This window comes from Agelaius phoeniceus, chromosome 21 (genome assembly GCF_051311805.1).
Source record: "Agelaius phoeniceus isolate bAgePho1 chromosome 21, bAgePho1.hap1, whole genome shotgun sequence".
Taxonomy (NCBI): Eukaryota; Metazoa; Chordata; class Aves; order Passeriformes; family Icteridae; genus Agelaius; species Agelaius phoeniceus.
This window is the reverse complement of record NC_135285.1, coordinates 9,385,345-9,404,991: the sequence shown is the minus strand read 5'-3', so window position 1 is coordinate 9,404,991 and position 19,647 is coordinate 9,385,345. Positions and strand designations below refer to the sequence as shown.

General features: G+C 50.0%; 1 protein-coding gene across 1 annotated transcript in view; it reads right to left on the bottom strand.

The window, feature by feature from the left end:
- NACC2 (NACC family member 2) overlaps positions 1 to 17,833 on the bottom strand; it is a 54,571-nt gene extending 36,738 nt beyond the window's left edge. Inside the window, exon 1 of the mRNA XM_077188929.1 lies at positions 17,561 to 17,833. The gene's annotated coding sequence lies outside the window, so the exon portion shown is untranslated. The remainder of the gene's footprint in view (positions 1 to 17,560) is intronic.
- Positions 17,834 to 19,647: the final 1,814 nt, after the last annotated feature.

Sequence of the window (19,647 nt, the reverse complement as noted above, 5' to 3'; positions counted from 1 at the left end):
TTAAAGATACCAAGCTCCTTAATTCTTTCTGTAATCAGCTTCATAAGCAGAAAAAGCAGCACGGGCACCTTACCCAATGCAGCTGAAATGAGACATCATGAAACAAAACCATGAAGAAGGAGCTCAGAGGCTGGGCTGGTGCAGGATCACACACCTGCCTGAGCCAGCACTTCCTCTGCACTCCCAAGGACAGGCCTGGAGGTGGGTGAGCAGCAAGGAGAGGCTGCTCTGCCTCCCAGGGCAGCCACACAGAGGCAAACTCAACTTTAACTTTCTCAGTCTCAGCTCAGAGCTCCCTTTTGTGCCCCATGAAGGTGGCTCAGCCACTTCCCAAGGGGAGCATGTGGGGAGGACAGGGGTGACCAAAAAAGTGGCAGCAGGCAGCACCAGGAGGAAGAGCATCCACTCAATTCCAGGGGTGAAACCACCTCACCTGCACCTCTCCTCCCTCCAGCCTCACTGAGCCAAGGGAAAAAACACCTTTCAACCACCACAAGGCTCGTTGTGCATGAGATAAATCAGAGCAGCACACTCCAGCCTGCCCTGGGGACACACAGCACCAATGGACATTCCTCAAAAGCCCTGATTTCAACCCAAAACCCAGCCCCTGCAGGGGATGGGGCTCTCCAGGCCCTGTGTGAGCTGCACTGTGTCTCACACAGGGCCTGGCTTGGACACCAAGCCCAGCCCCACCAGCAGCACCAGCAGGGATGAACGGGTGGTGAAGCCACACCTGGGGCTGTCAGGGACATCACAGATCCACAAAGATGAAATAAAATGGACATCTTCCCATCAGAGCAAACACTTCCTTCCCATCCACACGCCAGCCCCTTGATATTTTTTCCCTGAAGGAAAAACAGAAGATGCTTTCCATAAGCAGACGATTTCAGCAGCTAATTTTACCATCACTTATGGTCGACTTTATGACTAAGATTTCATGCTGACTATATTAATCCTGTCAAATTTCAGAGTGAGAGAGAAATGATACTGTATATTTTATGGCTGCAATAACTTCTAAGCCATTAGACATGCATGCTGACATGAAAGTAATCAAATTGATTTTTTCCTATTACAATGAAGAACTTTGTATGAGCAAATAGTCTTTCTGGCACAGGAATGAAACTCCAAGAAGCCTGTGCTCACTCAGGAAATTAGGAAATTGCCACGAGCCATCGTTCAGAAATTTGAGTTTTCTGCTTACTCACATTTTATTGTCACCAAAGCTGAAAGGGACACGTTAGCCAACCAAAGGATCGACAAAAGCCAAGGCCAGGGATAATCAGAGGGGTTTGAAGCCCTGTTAAATACTGCAGAAGCTGCAGTTAAATGCTTTCCCAGCATTAAAGGCTCCCCTGTGCCTTTTTTAACCTCATCAGACACGTTTTTTCCCCCCACAGCTCACTGGCCACTCCTGCAGGTGTTGGGTGTGCAAGGCAGAATGGAGCAGGGTAAGTTGCTCAGAGGGTTTTTGGCAAGTCCAGGAGCCCTGGAAGTGTAAATGGATATCCCACAGCCAATGAGAAAGCCAGGGGGCCAGAAGGTCAACTGAAATGATTTTTAAATGCAAATAGGCCTTTAATTGTAAATTCCACTTGCTTGGTGCTTCGTTGAGCGTTTCAACACCAACTCATCTCTGCCAGCCTAAAATTCCAATTTAAAAGCCCTTAATCCACCCTGTGTGCCAGGCCCTAGAGAAAGCGAGGTCACAGCAGCAGACAAGTGGCAGGGCAGAGGTGCCCTGTGTGGACAGGGGCACACCTGGGCAGGGCAGGGGCTCTGCAAGCCAGGCCTTGCAGGGATGGCCCAACAGGGCACACCTGCCAGCTGAAAATCCCTGTGAAAACCTGCCTGCTTCCCCTGCTGCGTGAGAACACGCTGGGTGTGAGAGGACAAGATCAGAGAGGCTCAACATCTCCAAAGACTCAGCAACCAGAAGCAATTAAGGGCAGATATAACACAAATAATGCAAGAGACTCACCTGACACCCTGCGGGCACGGCCATGGTTCCATGCAGCCAGTAAAGTGAAAGGTTTTCTTTCAGTTTTTGGGGGGTTTTTTTTGTGGAATATTGGTATCAATCATTAAATAATGTCAGATCTTTCAGACCAAGTGATGCTAAAGCTATCTGAATGCTCAAAGAGATAGGGGTGTATATAAATATATGTATACACACACATATATGTATCTATGTCTTGGGTTAGCAAAATAATTACAGTTTTAACATGGATTTAGTTGCTAATTAAAATGCTTTGATGGCTCTCGATCAATAACATTTATTTTTGGTTAAGTTTTCTTTTGGTATTTTTTTAAGCAAAAAAGAAATTAGAAATACAAAACCATAAAACCACAACTACATGGATCGCCTCAACCAAGACTTGAAAAACACCAATTTTAGTGAATTCCAGTTTCAGTGAATTCCAGTTTCAGTGAATTCCTTTTCCTTCCACACCAGACATTTGTAAAATCATCAGAGTTGCCGTGGACAGGGAACCTTCCACTAGACCAGGTTGTTCCACCCAACATGGCCTTAAAGAAAAACAAAGTTGGGTGTTTTGTTGTTTTCTTGGGGCATGTTATTATTTGGGGTTTGGGTTTTTTTTAAGTTACAACGCGAACAAGCATAAGTTAGCAGTAAGTTATACAAGTGAAGCTCTCCCAACAGAACCCAATCCAAAGCTCACCCCAGCACACCATTAACCAGCACCAACCCAAGGTCCTTCTGCTGCCCCTGAGGTTCAGGAGGAGCCCAGAACCTTCCAGAACAAGCCTGGTCCATCCTGACTCAGGATGTGGCACCCAGGGGAGGGGGAGCAGTGAGCCACCAGCCCCCCAGCACCCTCACCTGAACCCCCAGCAGGAACCAGCAAATCCTTCCAGCCCAACCCCAGCAAGACCCTGCTTCAAAGTTCTTCCCCAAAGCCCGGGTGCTGCAAAGGTAGAGCCTCCCAGGAGAGGCAGGGAACAATATCCATGAGTTTCTCATGACCTTACGGAGATTGCCATGACAACACCGCTGCCACCCTCCAAACATGGATATATTCATTTGCACTGGTGTGATTGAGAATAATTAGAGTGAGATTCCCTGAGCCAGGGAGTCACAGCTCTGGCAGCAGAGCCCAAGTTTCAAGGGAAGCAGCCTCAAATTTAAATGTAAAAAAGAAAACCGACAACACTCCTCGGAGCCGCGTGACCTAATTCATTATAAAGAATGTCAGTTAGCAAACCTTTTAAATAAAACATTAAGCTAGAGGTAATTTGAAGCCTTGTGGATTTTGTTTTACTCAATTATTTTCTAATGCTTCAACTTCAAGAATAAATATGCAGGAATCAAAAAAAAAAAAGAAAAAAAAAAGGAATACTAAGGGTTTCATTTAATTCTTTTTTCAAAAGAAATGAAGACATTCATACTAAACCAAAATACCCTCAACCAAGCTGGATTTTTAATTAAAACTTTTATGTCCTACAAGATTCTTCAAGGTTATAATATCTGCTCCCACATCATGAGGCAGCATCACGCTCACACAAGGGCAAGCCCAACATCCACGTTAGAACAACCTGTGCTATGCATTGCTATACCTTATTTCCAGGACATCCACTCACAAATTAAACCAGGCTGGAATGCTATTTCTTCCCTGCCCCATAATTTCCATAACCACTTGCAATTTTCACTCTGTTGGGAAGGGTTTCCCTGCAGCAGGCTGAGGCAGGGGATGATCACGCTGGCCTCTGCTTTGGTTTTATTAATGCCTGGTGGGAAGAGCAGGGCTGGAGTGAGGCAGGTGGGGATGGAAAACCTGCAGAAGGGCAGCAGAGGGTAAAAGGCACTGCTGGTGATCACAGCTTAAAATGAGGTTAATTGGGAAAAGGGGGGAAACAAAGGGAATCACGGAATCCTGGAGGAGTTGGGTTGGAAGTGACATCAAAGCCCGTCCAGTGCCACCCCTGCCATGGGCAGGGACACCTTCCACTGTCCCAGGCTGCTCCAAGCCCTGTCCAGCCTGGCCTTGGGCACTGCCAGGGATCCAGGGACAGCCACAGCTTCTCCTGGAAGAACAGAAGTTCTCCTGTGATGAACAGGAGCAGCTCTCCTGTGATGAACACTACAAATGCTCTTCTAAGAAATACAACAAAACCAAAAAAACAAAAATAGTCATAAAGAGTCATCCTTTGAAGGAAAAAAAATAAAAGTTTAGAGTTAAATATTTGATTTGATTTTGGCAGCATCACCCTTTTCCAGAGGCTACCAGAAAGAGATTTGCAGGAATGTGCTTAACACCGCTCTGCTACAAGTCCATGCTACAAAACACTCCGGAAACAAAGAAACCCAGAAGATAAAAAGATTCCTTTCCGCCACACTGTTCAGAATAAAACACCTCCCTACTTTGATTCAGCCTTCCTTGCAGTGTTTAAAAAATAAAAAGTCAGCTTTTGCCTGTAATGCACCCAGTGGGTCCAGCAGGGATCCCCAGCAGTTCCCATCCTGAGCCCAGGAGATGCCAGGGGAGCGGAGCCAGCTCATGTAACCCCTCACTGCCCTGATTTCTCAGGTCACAGCCACACCCTGGGGCCACTTTCGGGGTGTTAAAAGTTCTCCGTGTCACGGAAATAAAGGATTTGGTGTTGGTGGAAGGTGTGAAGGGCGGAATTCGCATGGCACATCACACCCGCCCCAGGGCGCCCCAGCCCCCTGCACCCAGGGCTCCTTTTCAAGGCAGAAAACTCCGGATAAATCCATTTCTCTGCAGCAGGGAATAAACAAGGATTAGAATTCACCCGTTCATAACAGGGAAACCCTGCAGCTAGAGGTGGAGTCAGGCAGGGCTGGAACATCCAGCCTAAGTTGCTTGACGAATGCTAACTATGACTTCCAGCTTATTTATCTAATTTGGGTTGATTTTTAAATATTGAGTTATCTAACCAGACACAAAAAGAGAGCCTGAAAATTTCCTGGGTTAGTGAAAACTCTCCCTGCTGCTTTAATTCAATCTACATGTCTGAATATTACTGACTTTTCCCAATTACATTTGTATTGAGAAATCAGGAGCTCGTTTTCTCAAAATGGTGTTAAGTGCCTGGAAAACGGGGTTCTACAGCAAAAGAGCCTCTCCAAAGCTGACTGAATGCACAGCTTACACGTATTTTAGTCATTTACAATATTTATCAGGCTCTATTTTTGTCAATCAATCCATAAGAAGAGCAGAACAGCCAATACCTATGAAACAATCAGCTCGATTTCAGCACAATCTGATTTCTGTGTGAGAAAGGGGCAGCTCTGAACTGATACAGCCAGTTTGTAATACACACACACACACGAAAAAAAAATACATACAGCAGGGATGAAGTCAGTGGCAAAATCCTCAATGGCTTCAGCTGGGTCAGGATTACCTCCAGGAACGTGCTGGTGCTTGGAGGAACACCAGGGAGGTGCCAAGGCTGGGAAAAGGAGGCTCAGGGAAGATTTTGGTGCTCCCAACAACTCCTGACAGGAGGGGACAGGCAGGGTGTCGGGCTCTGCTGCCAGGGAACAGGGTCAGGAGAGAGGGAACAGCCTCCAGCTGTGCCAGGGGAGGCCCAGCTTGGAGAGCAGCAGGAATTTCCCCATGGAAAGGGTGGCCAGGGAGTGCCCATCCCTGGAGGGGCCCAGGGAAGGCCTGGATGTGGCACTCAGTGCTCCAGGATGGGCCTGATGATTGATTCTTTTTAAATGATTTAATGATTGCTACTTTTGATCAGTGGGATCAGTGATCCCAGAGGTTTTTTCCAGCCTCAGTGACCCCGTGAAGGCTGCATGGGGCAGGACCACCCATCCCATCCCCATCCAGGGTGGTCTGACTGGTCCCAGTGGCCCAGAGGCTGGCACTGGTGGCACTGGGCACCTGGGCAGTCTGTCCCTGTGGGATCCATCCCAGGCCTGCTCCTTGGAGCTGCTGCTGGTGCCCAGGCTGGTGCTGAGCATCCCCAGCCCAGGAACACGAGGCCACGGAATTCCAGAGAGCACCACACAGCTGAGCACACCAGAGCCTGTCATCACCATCAGGGGGGACTGGAAACAAAGATCCAAGCACAAAAACCCTGCCTGACCATCCCTGAACCCACGAGGTACCACTCACTCCCCCCAGCCCCAGCCTGCTTTTAAAATTCAGCCTTTATCAGCTTGAGTTGAGCAAATCCAGTCAAAAGGCAGAAACGGATTGTGCTAGTAAGCAGAAAAACTGTTACATCTTCTGAATGTAATTTTGCCAAAAGCCTCTGCACAATTTTTTTTGTCACGCTTTGCATTATGAAGGAAATTTCTTTTTAGAAGAACAGGAGAATGATTTGCATAATATTCTTTGCAAGTTAATATCAGCCTCTGATAATGATCTCTGCATAATGCAAAAACGTTTGAGAAGACTGTTACAACACTAAGTAATCATATTTTAAATTATGTTTCCCTTTATAGAAAGGTGTTGCAAAAACACACAGACATGAAATCTGTCTGTTGAAGTCCCAAGAACCACCTGACCATCTTCCCACTATTCTACTGTTACAGATTGCAACACTGCCTTTCAAAATCTTACAAAACAAATTACACTGCAACAGTCTGGCTTCACAGAAGGCAGAGCTTTTTCCTGTGCTGCTGCTCCAGCACATTACATTTCACAAGAGCCTCTGATGTGCTGCAGGGGTTAAGCAAGGGCCCAGAAATGAAGCTGTAACACCATCAGATGTGGTCATTCAGGTGGATTGTCCCCTCTCACAGTGCCACCAGCAGAGGTGGCAGTACCAGGGCATGCCCTGCCTGCTGCCAGGTGGGTACCTCCTGCTTTGGCCCAGCTGCCATTCAGACTGTGACACCCCACAGGGGTCCCTTCCAGCAGGGAGGGGTCTCCCCAAAATCCCTGTGAGGGATGGGGTGCTGGAGCAGCCAGGAGATCTCTGCTCACCCCATCGCTCATGGCTAACCAGGCCAGGAACCAGACATCAAAGCAGAGGTGCTGGAGGAAGCCATTTGTACAACTCTGCTGGGCAGCATCCTGCTGGATGTGGGTGATTTCCCTCCAAAGGGGGATGTGGGTGGGCAGCTAATGCACTTGGATATTAAATACTTAATATGTCACTGAGGCTTAACAGCCACAGGCAAGTGGTTAAAACCTGAGCCAAGCTTCCCTGAACTGCCAGGAACAGAGGGAGGCTCCTGAGACAGGAGGAGGTGGAATCAGGAGTGGGATGAGGACTTTGGGACCGAACATACAAATGATGCAGCTCAGGTCTGGGGTGGGCAGTGCTCCCAAGGGCAGTGCCAGCAGCAGAGAGTGTCCCAGAGAGCCACTGTGCCCATGGCAGCCTCAGGAGCACAGTGGGCAGCACGTACAGTCAGTGCCACCCACGCCCGTCACACACACAACAGGGCATCATTCAGCCTCTGCGGTGGGTGGTTCTTGTCCCACCTACAAAACCAAGACTAAAATTCAAATACCAGATCTGAGCAGCCAAGGCAAGGAGGAAAAAAACCTCTGGGATGTCAGTCTGGGCTCGCTGAGGCAGCTCAAGCACTGCCCTGGCTATGAAACCATCCCAGAGCCATGAGACCATTCCTCCCCTCAAGAACTTTGGGTAACTTGGAGAGTTTGTCCAACCACATGGACATGAGAACAATCCTTCACCCCATCCATCTCCCCTTTTCATACCTTTTCAAACAAGCTCCAAGCAGCTCCTGGCTACACCTCACGCCAGGCTCCCTCAGATGGGTTTGGTTGGGTTTTTCTCCAAAAGCTGCCAGCAAATCTCTCCCTTTTCCTCCCAGACTGACATATCCATCCATAGAGGTGGGTGCTACCACCAGACACAACTCCTAAGCTCCCAACCCACCTGCTGTCACCTGGACAGCCATCACCTGGACAGCAGGAGGGAGAACTCCTCCCAGCAAAACACCAGAGCTCCTGGCACACGTGCACTGGGGCGGGCACAGGGTGTGGGAACCGCCTGCACCAAATATTTCCATTGCTAATGCTGCACCCTGGGTCTCACACAGCATTCCTGAGGCACCCAGAGGAGGTCAGGAGCAGGCTGCAGGGCGGGGAGGGGACAGCAAAGCAGCCAAACAGCACCAATCCCTCAGGCACAGCCAGGGGAGGCTGCAGGAGCACCCGGCATCACCTGTGATGCTTCATAAATACACTGCAATTGAACTTCCAGGGTTCTTGGGGCAAAAACCACTTGGGAGGTGTGAAAGAGAAGCAAGAAATCATGACTGTCACTCTATAGAACCTCACAGAAGAGTGGTAAAAGCCACTGGAATATTTTTGTTTAAAATAGCTCGCAACACTTTGCACTGTGGACATCACCAGTGTGCCACTGTGCTTCTCTGGGTTTTCAGGACGGTCAAGCAAAAAAATTCAGCTCAGTGCTCTGCCAAGCTGTGCTGGGGTGACAGCCTGGACCAGACACACACAGGCTGCAGCTTCTCCTGGTTTCTCCACCCCCTCCAAGTTGTGCTGCCCTCCTGTCCCCCTGCAAAGAGTTAAGTCCTCCCTCCTGCATCATTTCTCCTGCCAAATGCAGATTAGTCAGCAACTACTGCAGGATACACCTCTCCTAAGGCACTCATGAACAAAGCAACAGCCAGCTTGGGACCTTAAAGGGAAGGTAAATGAGGAAACTTCCTAAACTTGATTGCAAAAATATTCATGAAGGTACCCCGTGGCTCAGGTACCTCCAGCTGCTCTGCTGAAGCTCCCACTGGCTCCCAAGGGACTGCAGAGGTGGGGTGGACACTAAATCAGTGCTGCAAGCTGGAATTAGAATCCACCAGTGCATCTGAAAACCACCCAGAGCATCTGAAAACCACCCAGAGCCAAACGCCCAGCCCTCACTGCCTGACCCCAGAGCAAACCTTGGGATGGAGGCTCCCAGAGCCCAGCCAAAGCCCTGCAAGGACCCTGGGCTCCATCTACATTTTTACAGTTGCACAAAGAAACCAAACACCCAGCAGTCATCTGAAAGGCCAGTTATTAGATCACTTGAAATGAGCTGAAATGAAAATCCCACAGGTTTTATTGGACTACTGAGATATTGATTCTGGTGTGCTTCTCACTCAGCCTGCAGCACAGAAATTCACCCTGCTAGAAATCCCACCTGTGTGCTGGGCCAGAAAATGCACTGGGAATGTTCAGGGCTGCTTTTCCTTGCTCCCTTTTCCTGAGCCTGGAACTTTCCCTTCCCCTAAGGGCAAGTCATTTAGCTTGACTGGCACAAATGCTGCTGGTTTCACCCAAAGGCACAAACCACCCCTGGGGTACCCCTGGTGCAGAATACACCCCCAGTTCATCTGACCAGCTGAGCTGGGACAAGGATGGCTCCCACTCTGGCAAGGCCTCCCCCAGCCCTGCCATTATTTGACAATTTTGGATCCCCATCCCCAATTCTCTCAGGTTATAAATTCACGCGATGCCTCGACAGCAAAACAACACCGCTATAAATTATTATATTTTTTCCTACCCACATAAAAAGGGAGCAAAACAATTAAAACCCAGGCTGTGCTGTGTGTGCAGAGGCACTGCAGAGCTCCAAGAAGCCCTTCCCCAGCCGGGGTGCCCAGTGCTGGTCCCTGTGATGAGGTGCCAGCAGCACGCTCTGTGCTGCACGGCTCACTGCCCACGGCATGAACCAGCCCCAGGCCACTGCCAGCCCAGGGTTCTGCTGCTCTGTTCTTTCCAGCCCAGAGTTCTGCTCTGCCCTCCCCAGCCCAGGGTTCTGCTCTGTTCTTTCCAGCCCAGAGTTCTGCTCTGTTCTCCCCAGCCCAGGGTTCTGCTCTGTTCTTTCCAGCCCAGGGTTCTGCTCTGTTCTCCCCAGCCCAGGGTTCTGCTCTGTTCTTTCCAGCCCAGAGTTCTGCTCTGTTCTCCCCAGCCCAGAGTTCTGCTCTGTTCTTTCCAGCCCAGAGTTCTCCTCCTCTCCCCAGGCCAGAATTCTGCTGCTCTGCTCTCCCCAGCCCAGGGTTCTGCTCTGCTCTCCCCAGCCCAGAGTTCTCCTCCTCTCCCCAGCCCAGAATTCTGCTCTCCCCAGCCCCGAATTCTCCTCCTCTCCCCAGCCCAGAGTTCTCCTCTGCTCTCCCCAGCCCAGAGTTCTCCTGCTGGGAGGCAGCAGCTCTGAGGCTCGCATGGATCTGTGCAGCTTTTTGCTTCAAAAAAAAAAAAAAAAAAAAAAATCTCTAAATAAAAATTCATGCTTGCAGCATAAACACAAGCTGGGCTGGTACTCCACTCCTCCCTGGGCGGGATGTGCTCATCCCTTGAGCTGCAGCTCAGCCTGAGGTCCTGAGGTGCATCACTGCCTGGACAGCAGCACACCCACCCTCCCAAAAACCCTGAACCCTTCCCCATCCTGGCAAGGACAATGTTCTTCCCTAAAGGACCTGCCCTTCCCTAAAGATCCAAGGTCCCACAGGAGGTGTAAAGCTCTTGGGCTCTGGAGAAGGTGTCCAGGAGTGTGTAAGGCTGGGATTGACCAGCACAGAGTGTTCTGGAGCCTTGGAGGGGCTGAGCACAGCCCATGGCCCTGATGCAGCCATGGCACAGATCCTGGGAGCTGTGTGGTGAGTCAAGAAGTCCTGATGTTGGATTCACTGCCCAGCCTGTGAATTAGTCAATCCTCCTCTTTCGCCTGGGGAGGGGGGCTGGTCCCAATTCAAATATTGTGTAAGCTGAAAAAAGAGCCTCTTAAAAAAAAAAAAAAAAACCAAACCAAATTCAAACAGATAAAATGCAGAAACACTATTTTGGAGGAACTGGGGAAAGCTGAAGCAATAATGACAAACGATTCCTTGCTGCTCTCCCATTCCCTTCCTCCCAGGGCCTTAAAAAGGCCTCTCACCATCCTGCCCTGGCCCTGCTCACGTTACACTGGGATCAACCAAAGCAGAGTCTGGTGCTCGTGTCCTGCCCAAGGTCACCGTGACAGCCAGAGCCCAGCAGGAGCCCAGCCTGGAGCTTCTGGAGCTTCTGGAGCTTCCCAGGGCTCTGCCCCAGCCCCTGACCCCGGCATTCCCACATTCCCAGGCACGACCTGGGGGGAACACAGCACTGGGAAGTGATGGAGCAGCAGGGCTGGGTTTGGTTGGCTTCATTTCCACCGACACCATGCAGAAAGCCAAAGAAACCTTCCCAACTTCCCCTTTTCTCCAAGGCTTTTCTCTCTCCCTGCTTTTCTTCCCCCCAGTTCTTAAAATCCAATTATAGCACGACTCTCTCAGCAGGGGTCAGTGTGGAATAAGAATCGCCCGAGTTAATGGACATGAGACCAAGAAAGATTAATGCCTAAATGGTTTCAAAAGTTGTATGATGCCGATTTCATTAACATTTTAATTGTAATGTATCTTTTAAATCTTCTTTCACACTAATGGTTTTTATATGCTTCAAAAAAGAAAAAGAAAAAAAAAACTGCTGACAACAAAAATATCAACATACCAAAATTAACAGACGGAACTGAGTGCTGTAATGGGAACTGAATGAAATGCAGAAAACCATGTTAATGATGCATTAAGAGTAGAAACTGCTCAGACAAGAGTCAAAAATTCAGCCCTACACTTGCATGCCTTGACTTTGAACAGGGGCACCTTTCCCCAGGTACTCAGCACAACCTCATGTTGTGTCTTTCAAAGGGAAAAAAACCCCAACCTGTCAAGCTACTTATGCTTAAATGTACATTTCATAATCACTTAGAAATTGTATGGAAAAAAACCCTACAAAGCAACAACCCCAGAAGCTCTACCAAACACAGAAGTTCATATAAAAAAAAAAGCTGTCAATTAATCAGATTTAAGCAGGGTGACAGAGAGGAGCAGCAGGTTCAGGGGAGGAGGCTGCTGCTGTCCATCCCCTTCTCCATGGAATGGCACTGCTGTGGCTGTCACCACTCCCTGGGCTCTGGCACCTCAAGCACAGCAGAATTCCCAGACAGGAAAGATGCTGCTGCAACCGCCGTGCAAAATTTTATTTTACTTAATTAGAAGACAATTAAACCTAAGCAATAATGTTTCATTAAGCATGGGCATGTATTGATGATGTTAGCACGGATAAACGGAGGCACAGAAGGAGCAGATAATTGGGGAGCAGACAGATGAAGTTTTAAACAACTTTGGTTTGTAGAAATGAGTGAGAGATATGGTTCTGTCACCTGCCCTGAGGCCAAGCTGCAGGGGAGATGCAAAAACCACAGCTTTCCTTCCCAGTCCATCAGAACTTCTTAGAAGAGAGAAAATCCAGTCTGAGGGATTCAAAGCCTCCTTATGCCCATTAGGAAATCATAATCCCCAGGTTTGCCATGAGGATGTGATTCCAGCCACAACAGAATAACCAAAATGAGGATGTGATTCCAGCCACAACAGAATAACCATCATCCTACTCAGGTTTAAACGTTTTAAGGTTTCTGCAGCTGGTGAGGTGCTGAGGGAGGTTTCCAGTGAAGGGGCACCTATGGAGAGAGGTTACTGCTGCTTGTGGGGACTTCATCCCACAGGATCTCAGCCATGGAGGGGTCTGTAATCCCACAGGGCAGCCAGGCTCATGCATCCCACTGGAATCCTCCCAGCAAGCCCCATCTGCCTCTTCCCTTGGAAATCAAATCCTTTTATCCACCTTCAAATGGATAAACCCTCACTCCCCATCTCCTTTGGGCACCGGGCCATTGCCTTCTGCACGGCACACCATGAGACACCAACCCTTTATTGATGTCTCACGTTTCACCTCTGTGCAGCATAACCCCACAAAGCTCAGGAGGGCCAAAACATCATCATCACCCCTTTGCCCTGCCACCACTGCCCAGCCTCTCCCTGCAAGCATTGATGTTCTCTCCTGTTTCCCTAATGCTTCCTATAATCCAAGTGTAAATGTTTGTCCTATGACAGGGAGAACTGGCATGTAAAACATGTCCCCCCACACAAAATGTATATATATATCCCAGGCTGCCATATGCTTCCCAGTGGGTACCACGGCAGGAATGCTGCGTGGAGCAGAGCCAGCGCTGGCAGGACCCTCCTGCCCCTCTGCCTCAGCCCCACTGAGCCCCAGCTCCCTGCACAGGCTGTGCTGCTGAAATCCAGCCCCCAGACAGCCCAAAAACACCTGGCTGCTGTCCCCCTGCCCATCCATCCAGAGGAGCCCTGATCATGCAGAGGAGCCCTGATCGCTGCCCAGAGGGACGAGAGGGATTTTCTAATGAAGGATGCACAGATCCTGCTCGTGGCTGCACAGCCCTGGGGATGACACCGGGAGGGAGGTGAAGGGTTTAATCTCGTCCCAGTGACTATATATGGTCACTGTGATGGAGCCACCTCCCCGTGCTCACGCTCTGCTGCCCTTGGCTCCTGGCACTGGGCTCCGCAGCAAACTGGCAGGGCCTGGGCACGGCGCCGGCGCGCCACAAGTCAGCAGACTCCCCACGTTCCTGTGCTCTCTCTCCCCCTTTCCCAATTTTTTTCTGGCTTGTAAAAAGTCTTTTATCAGTTAAAAACCAGAGAGAATGCGCAAATACTCAAGGAAAAAAAAACCAAACAAAACAAAAAACCCTAAGATATTTTAAGAGTGTTTTATAGAGAATTGTTGCACGGGGGACAAAAAAAAGCAAAAAACAAGCTGTCAAGTTATTTATGCTTAAATGTACATTTCATAATCACTTAGATGTTTTATGGAAAAAAAAAATAAATTTAATCTTTTGGTGAAAAGTGTATCAATTTATTCAGCCCACATAGGCTGTTAGTGCTGGGTAGTTTGTGGCTGCAATTCCTGGCCCTACCCCCCATCCACCCACCTAGGGGAAAAAAAACTCACTGAAATACTTGTCTTCATAGGAAATGCAACACCAAAAAATGTACTTGACATGCAAAATTCTGTGAAAAGTCTGACGTGAGGACCTCTGAAAAGCCTGAGGCCAAACTGCGCCGGCTGCGAGCAGCCCCGGGAACACACAGAGCACAAAACCTGTGCCAAGGGCTATTTATCTTCATTTTATCCATTCAGCCAGGAGCTTTCAGGGGGTCTTGGGCACAGCCACCAAAGAACTGCTCTCATCACCATCATCCCAACAGCACCAGCATCCCCCATCCCTCCTGTCCAGCCCAGCCCGGATCCCTGGGATCCTGCCCAGGGCTGAACCCCCAGCAGGGAGCAGGAGGAAGCTCCACACTCTGCCTCCATCCTCTGTCCCAGCAGTCTGATTTTTATTACCTCCGTCCCCATTTAGAAGTAACCACATGACAAAGCCGAGTGCAATCCTGCCCAGGGAGCTCGCCTGGGATTGCCTCTCCCTCCCCGGGAACACGGCATTTTAGCAAGTTTTCCCTTCACAGCAGAATTTGTGGCTACAACGAATGTTAAGATTTAATCTTTTTTTTTTTTTTTTTTCAGATGCCTGTTCTGCCTCCAAACATTTGCTCAAAAACAAGTTGAACTTAAAAAAAAAAACCAAAAACCCCAACAAAAAATAAACCACTAATGAATCACAGTTCCTAGCAAATGAGCAATTGCAGTTGACACAATGAATTATGCCTGAAGCAAGCTGGGAAACATATTTTGCAAATGATCTCATCCACAGGCAAACCTGGCATGACACTTGATTTGCTAAAAAAGACACAAAGCCTGTCAAAATTCCTGTCACTCCGCAAATAAAGTCAGGTAGAGAAAACCAACAGCCTCACCCTCTTTTAAGCACGCTTCACCTATTTCTCAATTGCTCTACAGGCTTGATTTAATAAAATAAAAAAACCCCACACGCCCTCCTGTAGGTGTGCCCATCCCAGTGGGTGCTGAGGGCCATGGGATGTGCTGCCACTTCCCTGGATGAGGAAGAAATGGGCTGGGAAGCTGCTCTTTGGATGCCAAGCCCAGGCTCAGCTCGATTTGAAGCCTAATTGCAGCAAGATCCGATGCTCGATGCTCGCTCTGGCCATTAGGTATGGCAGGGAACTCACAATTCCCTTTAATTTCCTCCAGCTGCATGCCTGGGTTTTATTTCTTTCATTACATTCAAGCAAACTCAAGGGTTAGAAAAGAGAGGGGGGGAAAAGCCACTCAAGTGCAGCCCCCCCCTGCTCCTCACATCCCTGGAGCTGTCTCAGAGCAGTTCCCTTTGGCCCAGCACATCCCACCCTATTTCCCCACCTGAAAAGCTGCTGGCTCAGAAAACCTGGAAAAACTCAAAGCCATGGCTGAACCCTCCTTCTAACCCCATTTTGTCAGAGTATTTTTAAACACAGAGCAAAGCAGGAGCCGAGTCCCAGCACTCTTTCCCGGGTTGTTCCATGGGGTTTGTCCCCAGCCCCTGCCACCCCAGTGCCAGCAGGGCCACCTCTGACCCCATCCCTGCCCACCCCACAGCCCTCCAGGGACCAGGGGCTGCCCAACAAGACAGCCTGAAATAAATATTTCCATTCCAAGGTGAGCTGGGCTGCGTCCCCAGCCAGGAAAGCACAGTCTGGAGGTTCCTCCCAAGCCAGCCCTGATCTCCCCGGGTGGATCAGGCTCTGGCAGGAGCTCTGTTGGTGTTTCTCCCCTGGCCAGCAATGCTGCAAAGTGGCCTCGCTCCTCCTGACACCTCCAGCTGGGAGCTGAGCCAAAGCCCAGCCCAGAGGGACTCACCTGGATGCTCCAGCCAGGCTCAAGTTCAAGGAGAAGGGAATTTTCTTTCCTGGACTTACAAGCAGTGAGGATGCTCCGTGCCCCCCCTGAGCACAGGGATGCTGCCCTGTCACTGGCACCAGCCAAGAGGAGCCAAAATCTGCCTCCAGTTCCAGCAGGCTCCCTCAGGAAAGCACAGTCATGGCTGGGGGAGCTAAAAGGCTTTTATATTGCCAGAGGGCTCCAAAAATATCACTTCCAAAGTGATCCAGCATCAGCATACACATCCTGGCTAATGGCATCCATCTCTCAGAACAGAGGGGGGCTCTGGGAAAAGCTTGGGGAGCCCTGGACAGCGTTTTGGGAGCACTGCCCTGCACAGCCACAGCCCAACCAACACACAGACCACATCTCTGGCCCCCGTGGGACCCCCTGCTCCTGCCCTGATGCCTGGCTTTACTCTGCTCTCTGTAATTCCAGCCGCCTTGGGAGGGTTTTTTTTTGACAAATTTTAAGTTTCAGAAATCCATCCCCACCCTGCTCTGTCCCAATACGACAGCTTTTACCCAGTGAAGCCTTAATTAAAAGGCCTCTGCAGGACGAAAATCCCCAAAACACAGCAGTTACAGCCACAGAAGGACATTTACTCTCAGGAGGGACAGGATGAGACCCCTGATTTTTTTTCTACTTGCCACTTACTTCAAATCCAAGCATTATCACCCCCATCATCCTCACCTTGGGGTCACAGCCTTACTGTCCTCAGCTGGGCAAGCCACAGCAAGTCAGCTGCTAAGGAACAGCTCAGCTTTGCTCTTTTTAGTTAAAAGCTTTCAGAATTTCAGAGCAGGCTGTGAATCTGGCAGGAGATTTGGGGGGGAGGCGTGCTGGGATGCTGCAGTTTGGAGCAGCCCCGCTCTCCCCAGGACCCCAGGGGCAGTGTCCCCACGGAGCAGCAGCAGCAGCAGCAATCATCCCGGTTTGTTTACCGATCCCAGCTTCTCCTGCTGTTTAATATTTCAGCTGGAGAAGGTGAGCCGGCACGCCAGCCCCTCAATTACGCAGGGCGAGAGGCAAACACTTGGCAGGCAGCGAGCACATCAAGCTGCCCACAAGCTTCGCAAATGCCTCCGGAAAGGAGGAGGGGGGAGAGAGGGGAAGAAAGAAAAAAAAAAAAAAAAAAAAAGGAATATTCAAATTAATGAGCCGGCGGGGTAATGGAGACTTGGCTGGAAGTGATCCTGCACTTCGCCGTCGGCCGGGCCGGCGGAGCAGCACGCGATGTACCGCTGGCTTTTCCTAGGGCAGGGAAGATGTTTGGAGAAGTCCTTGAGCGCTGTAACTACAGCAGGGCTGCGGCGGGCACGGAGCGCTCCCGGCCGAGCCCAACTCCCGGCCCCGCTCCCCGCACCCCGGAGCGGCTCCAGCCCCCCGACAGAGGGGTCCCCCTGGGATGGGGGCACATCCCACCCGGCCAAGGGGACCCCCGTGAGCCCCCACAGCTCGGGGGTCCATCCCCAAACCCCAATTTCGGGGTTCGGCCGGGTTTTGGATTTCAGTCTCAGCCGTTTCGCAGCGTTTCCCTCCCCTGGGAGCCAAAGTCCGAGCCTGCGCCTGCATTTACCCCTAACCCGCAGCCCCCGAGGGGGTTCCCGCACAGCCCAACCCCGCATTGCCGCAGGACCGCCAGGAACCCCCGAACCGCGCTTCCCACGGGGGTACCGGGGGCACAGCCCGGCCGGTCCCCCCTGCCCTGCCCTGCCCTGCCCTCCCCGCACCCCCGGCCGGGACCCCCGGGACCCGCGGGTGAGGGGCGCGATGTGCGCGTCCCCCAGCCCAGCCCAGCGCGGCACAGCCCGGCACAGCCCGGCCCGGGGGCCATGCGGGCTCGGCGCTGCCCCGGGCGCTGCCGGGGCCGGGCCGGGGCCGGGCCGGGGGTCGGGGCCGGGCCGGGGTCCCGGGGCTGCGCTCACCTGCGGGGCGCCGGCCCCCGAGGCTGCCCTGGGCCTGACGCGGCGGGGCCGGGCGGCGGCAGGAAGTGATTCCAGCCGCTCCTCACATGGACTTTCCCTGACCTCGCCCAGCAGCGCCGGCAGCCGCCGCACAGACCGGCCCGGCGGGACCGGCACCGGCAGCGGCTCCGCGCCAGGGCCGCCCGCGGGGCGGGGGCGGGCGGGGGGCGGCACCGGCCCTGGGGGACCCGCGGGAGGAGCCGCGGGGGGCGGGACCGGCGCGGACACCCCGAACCCCCCGGGCCCGCTCCCCCAGCCCCGGGCCCGGGAGGGGCGGGCACGGCCCGGAGCGGGGCGGGAACCGCGGGGCTCGGGCTGCTGCCTTCGGCTCCCCATGTGTTCTACTTTCATTTTATTTTATTTTATTTTATTTTATTTTATTTTATTTTATTTTATTTTATTCTATTCTATTCTATTCTATTCTATTATTATTTTATTCAATTATATTCCATTTTAATATTATTTTATTTATTTTATTCTATTCTATTATTATTTTATTCTATGCTATTCTATTATTATTTTTTAAATTTATTTATTTTATTTTTTATTCATTTTATATTTTATTCTATTTTATTCTATTTTTTAAAATTTTATGCTTTATTTTTATTTTATTTTTTGTCTATTTTATTTGATTTTTATTTTAGTCTATTTTATTTTTATTTTATTTTATTCTCGCTTAATATTTCGTCTCATTTTAGCCCTTCTATTTTATATTATTTCTTTTTTGCTGTTTATATTTTTAATTTCCTTTTCCTCTTTCACTTTTTTTAATTCCATTTATTTTGTCTGTTTATATGTTATTTAATTTTATTTTTCTTTTTAATTAATTTCATTATTTCCTTCCTAATTTCCTTTTCATTTATTTTTTAACCTGATAATTTCTTTTTCTTTTTTATTTTTCACTTCATTTAATCTCATTCCTGTTATTTATTTATTTATAATTTCACTTATTACCTTAATTATTTCACTATATAATGAGCTTCCACCCCCAGTTTTGGTGTTTATCCCAGCCCAGATTGGATGTCACAGGGAGATGCCCTGTGCTGACCCACAGCTCCAGGGCTGCCCCTTTTCCACACCCTCGTCCTGCAGAAAAAGCCTTTCAAGCATCACAAAAAGCAGAGTAATCTGAGGTGGGACTGCTCGAGCCTTGTGGGCACATTTCCATTCCAAATTTCATCCTACAGCCTAAAGAATTAAAAAAGTCCTTTTGCTTTGTTGCCTCCCTAAGCCCAAAATATTAAAATCAGCAAATTTGCATGATGAAAGTGTGCAGCGTTGGCCCTATGTCTGCTAAAGGAATTTCAAAGGAGTAACAAAAAACCTCTTTAAAGCAGGAGCCTCTTGCTGTCTGCTTTGCATGCGAGATTATGTCAGAACTTCTTTGGATCTGGAAGTTTCTCTCCTCTCACACTCACCAACATTCATCATTTCGAGGCTGCCTCAAAATCTGCAGCAAAATATCCCCATATTTTAAAAATCAGCATTGAATGCCTAGAACTGCTCAAGGCTGAGGAATTTCATTAGCACTTGACACTTTAAAAAACAGTGTCAGGTCAGGACAAACACATTTGCTTTTCTGCTCAAGATAAATTCGGGGGTTTTTTTTAGAAATGATGCATGAGAAATATGTCCCCAACTGCATTCTGAGCAGAGCAGCCGTAGAACCCTTCCAGTGGGAGAGCCCAGCTCCTCATCCTCAGCTTTCATTGAAGCATCTCCACATCAGCTCATCAGGAAGGAGCGACAGGAAAAGGGGGAATGGCTGCAGGGAGGGCAGGGTTAGGTGGGATTTTGGGACAAAATCCTGCCCTGGGAGGGTGGGGATGCCCAGAGCAGCTGTGGCTGCCCCTGGATCCCTGGAAGTGTCCCTGGACAGGGCTTGGAGCCACCTGGCACAGGGAGAGGTGAAATCTGAGGAATATCTCCTGCAAGAACTTCCCTGGCCCAGGAGATGCCCCAAAGCACCTTGTGGGGCTACAGCACTGCTCTGGGGGACAAACACCCCTGTGGGGTGACAGCACTGTCCCCTGTCCCTCCCTGAGCAC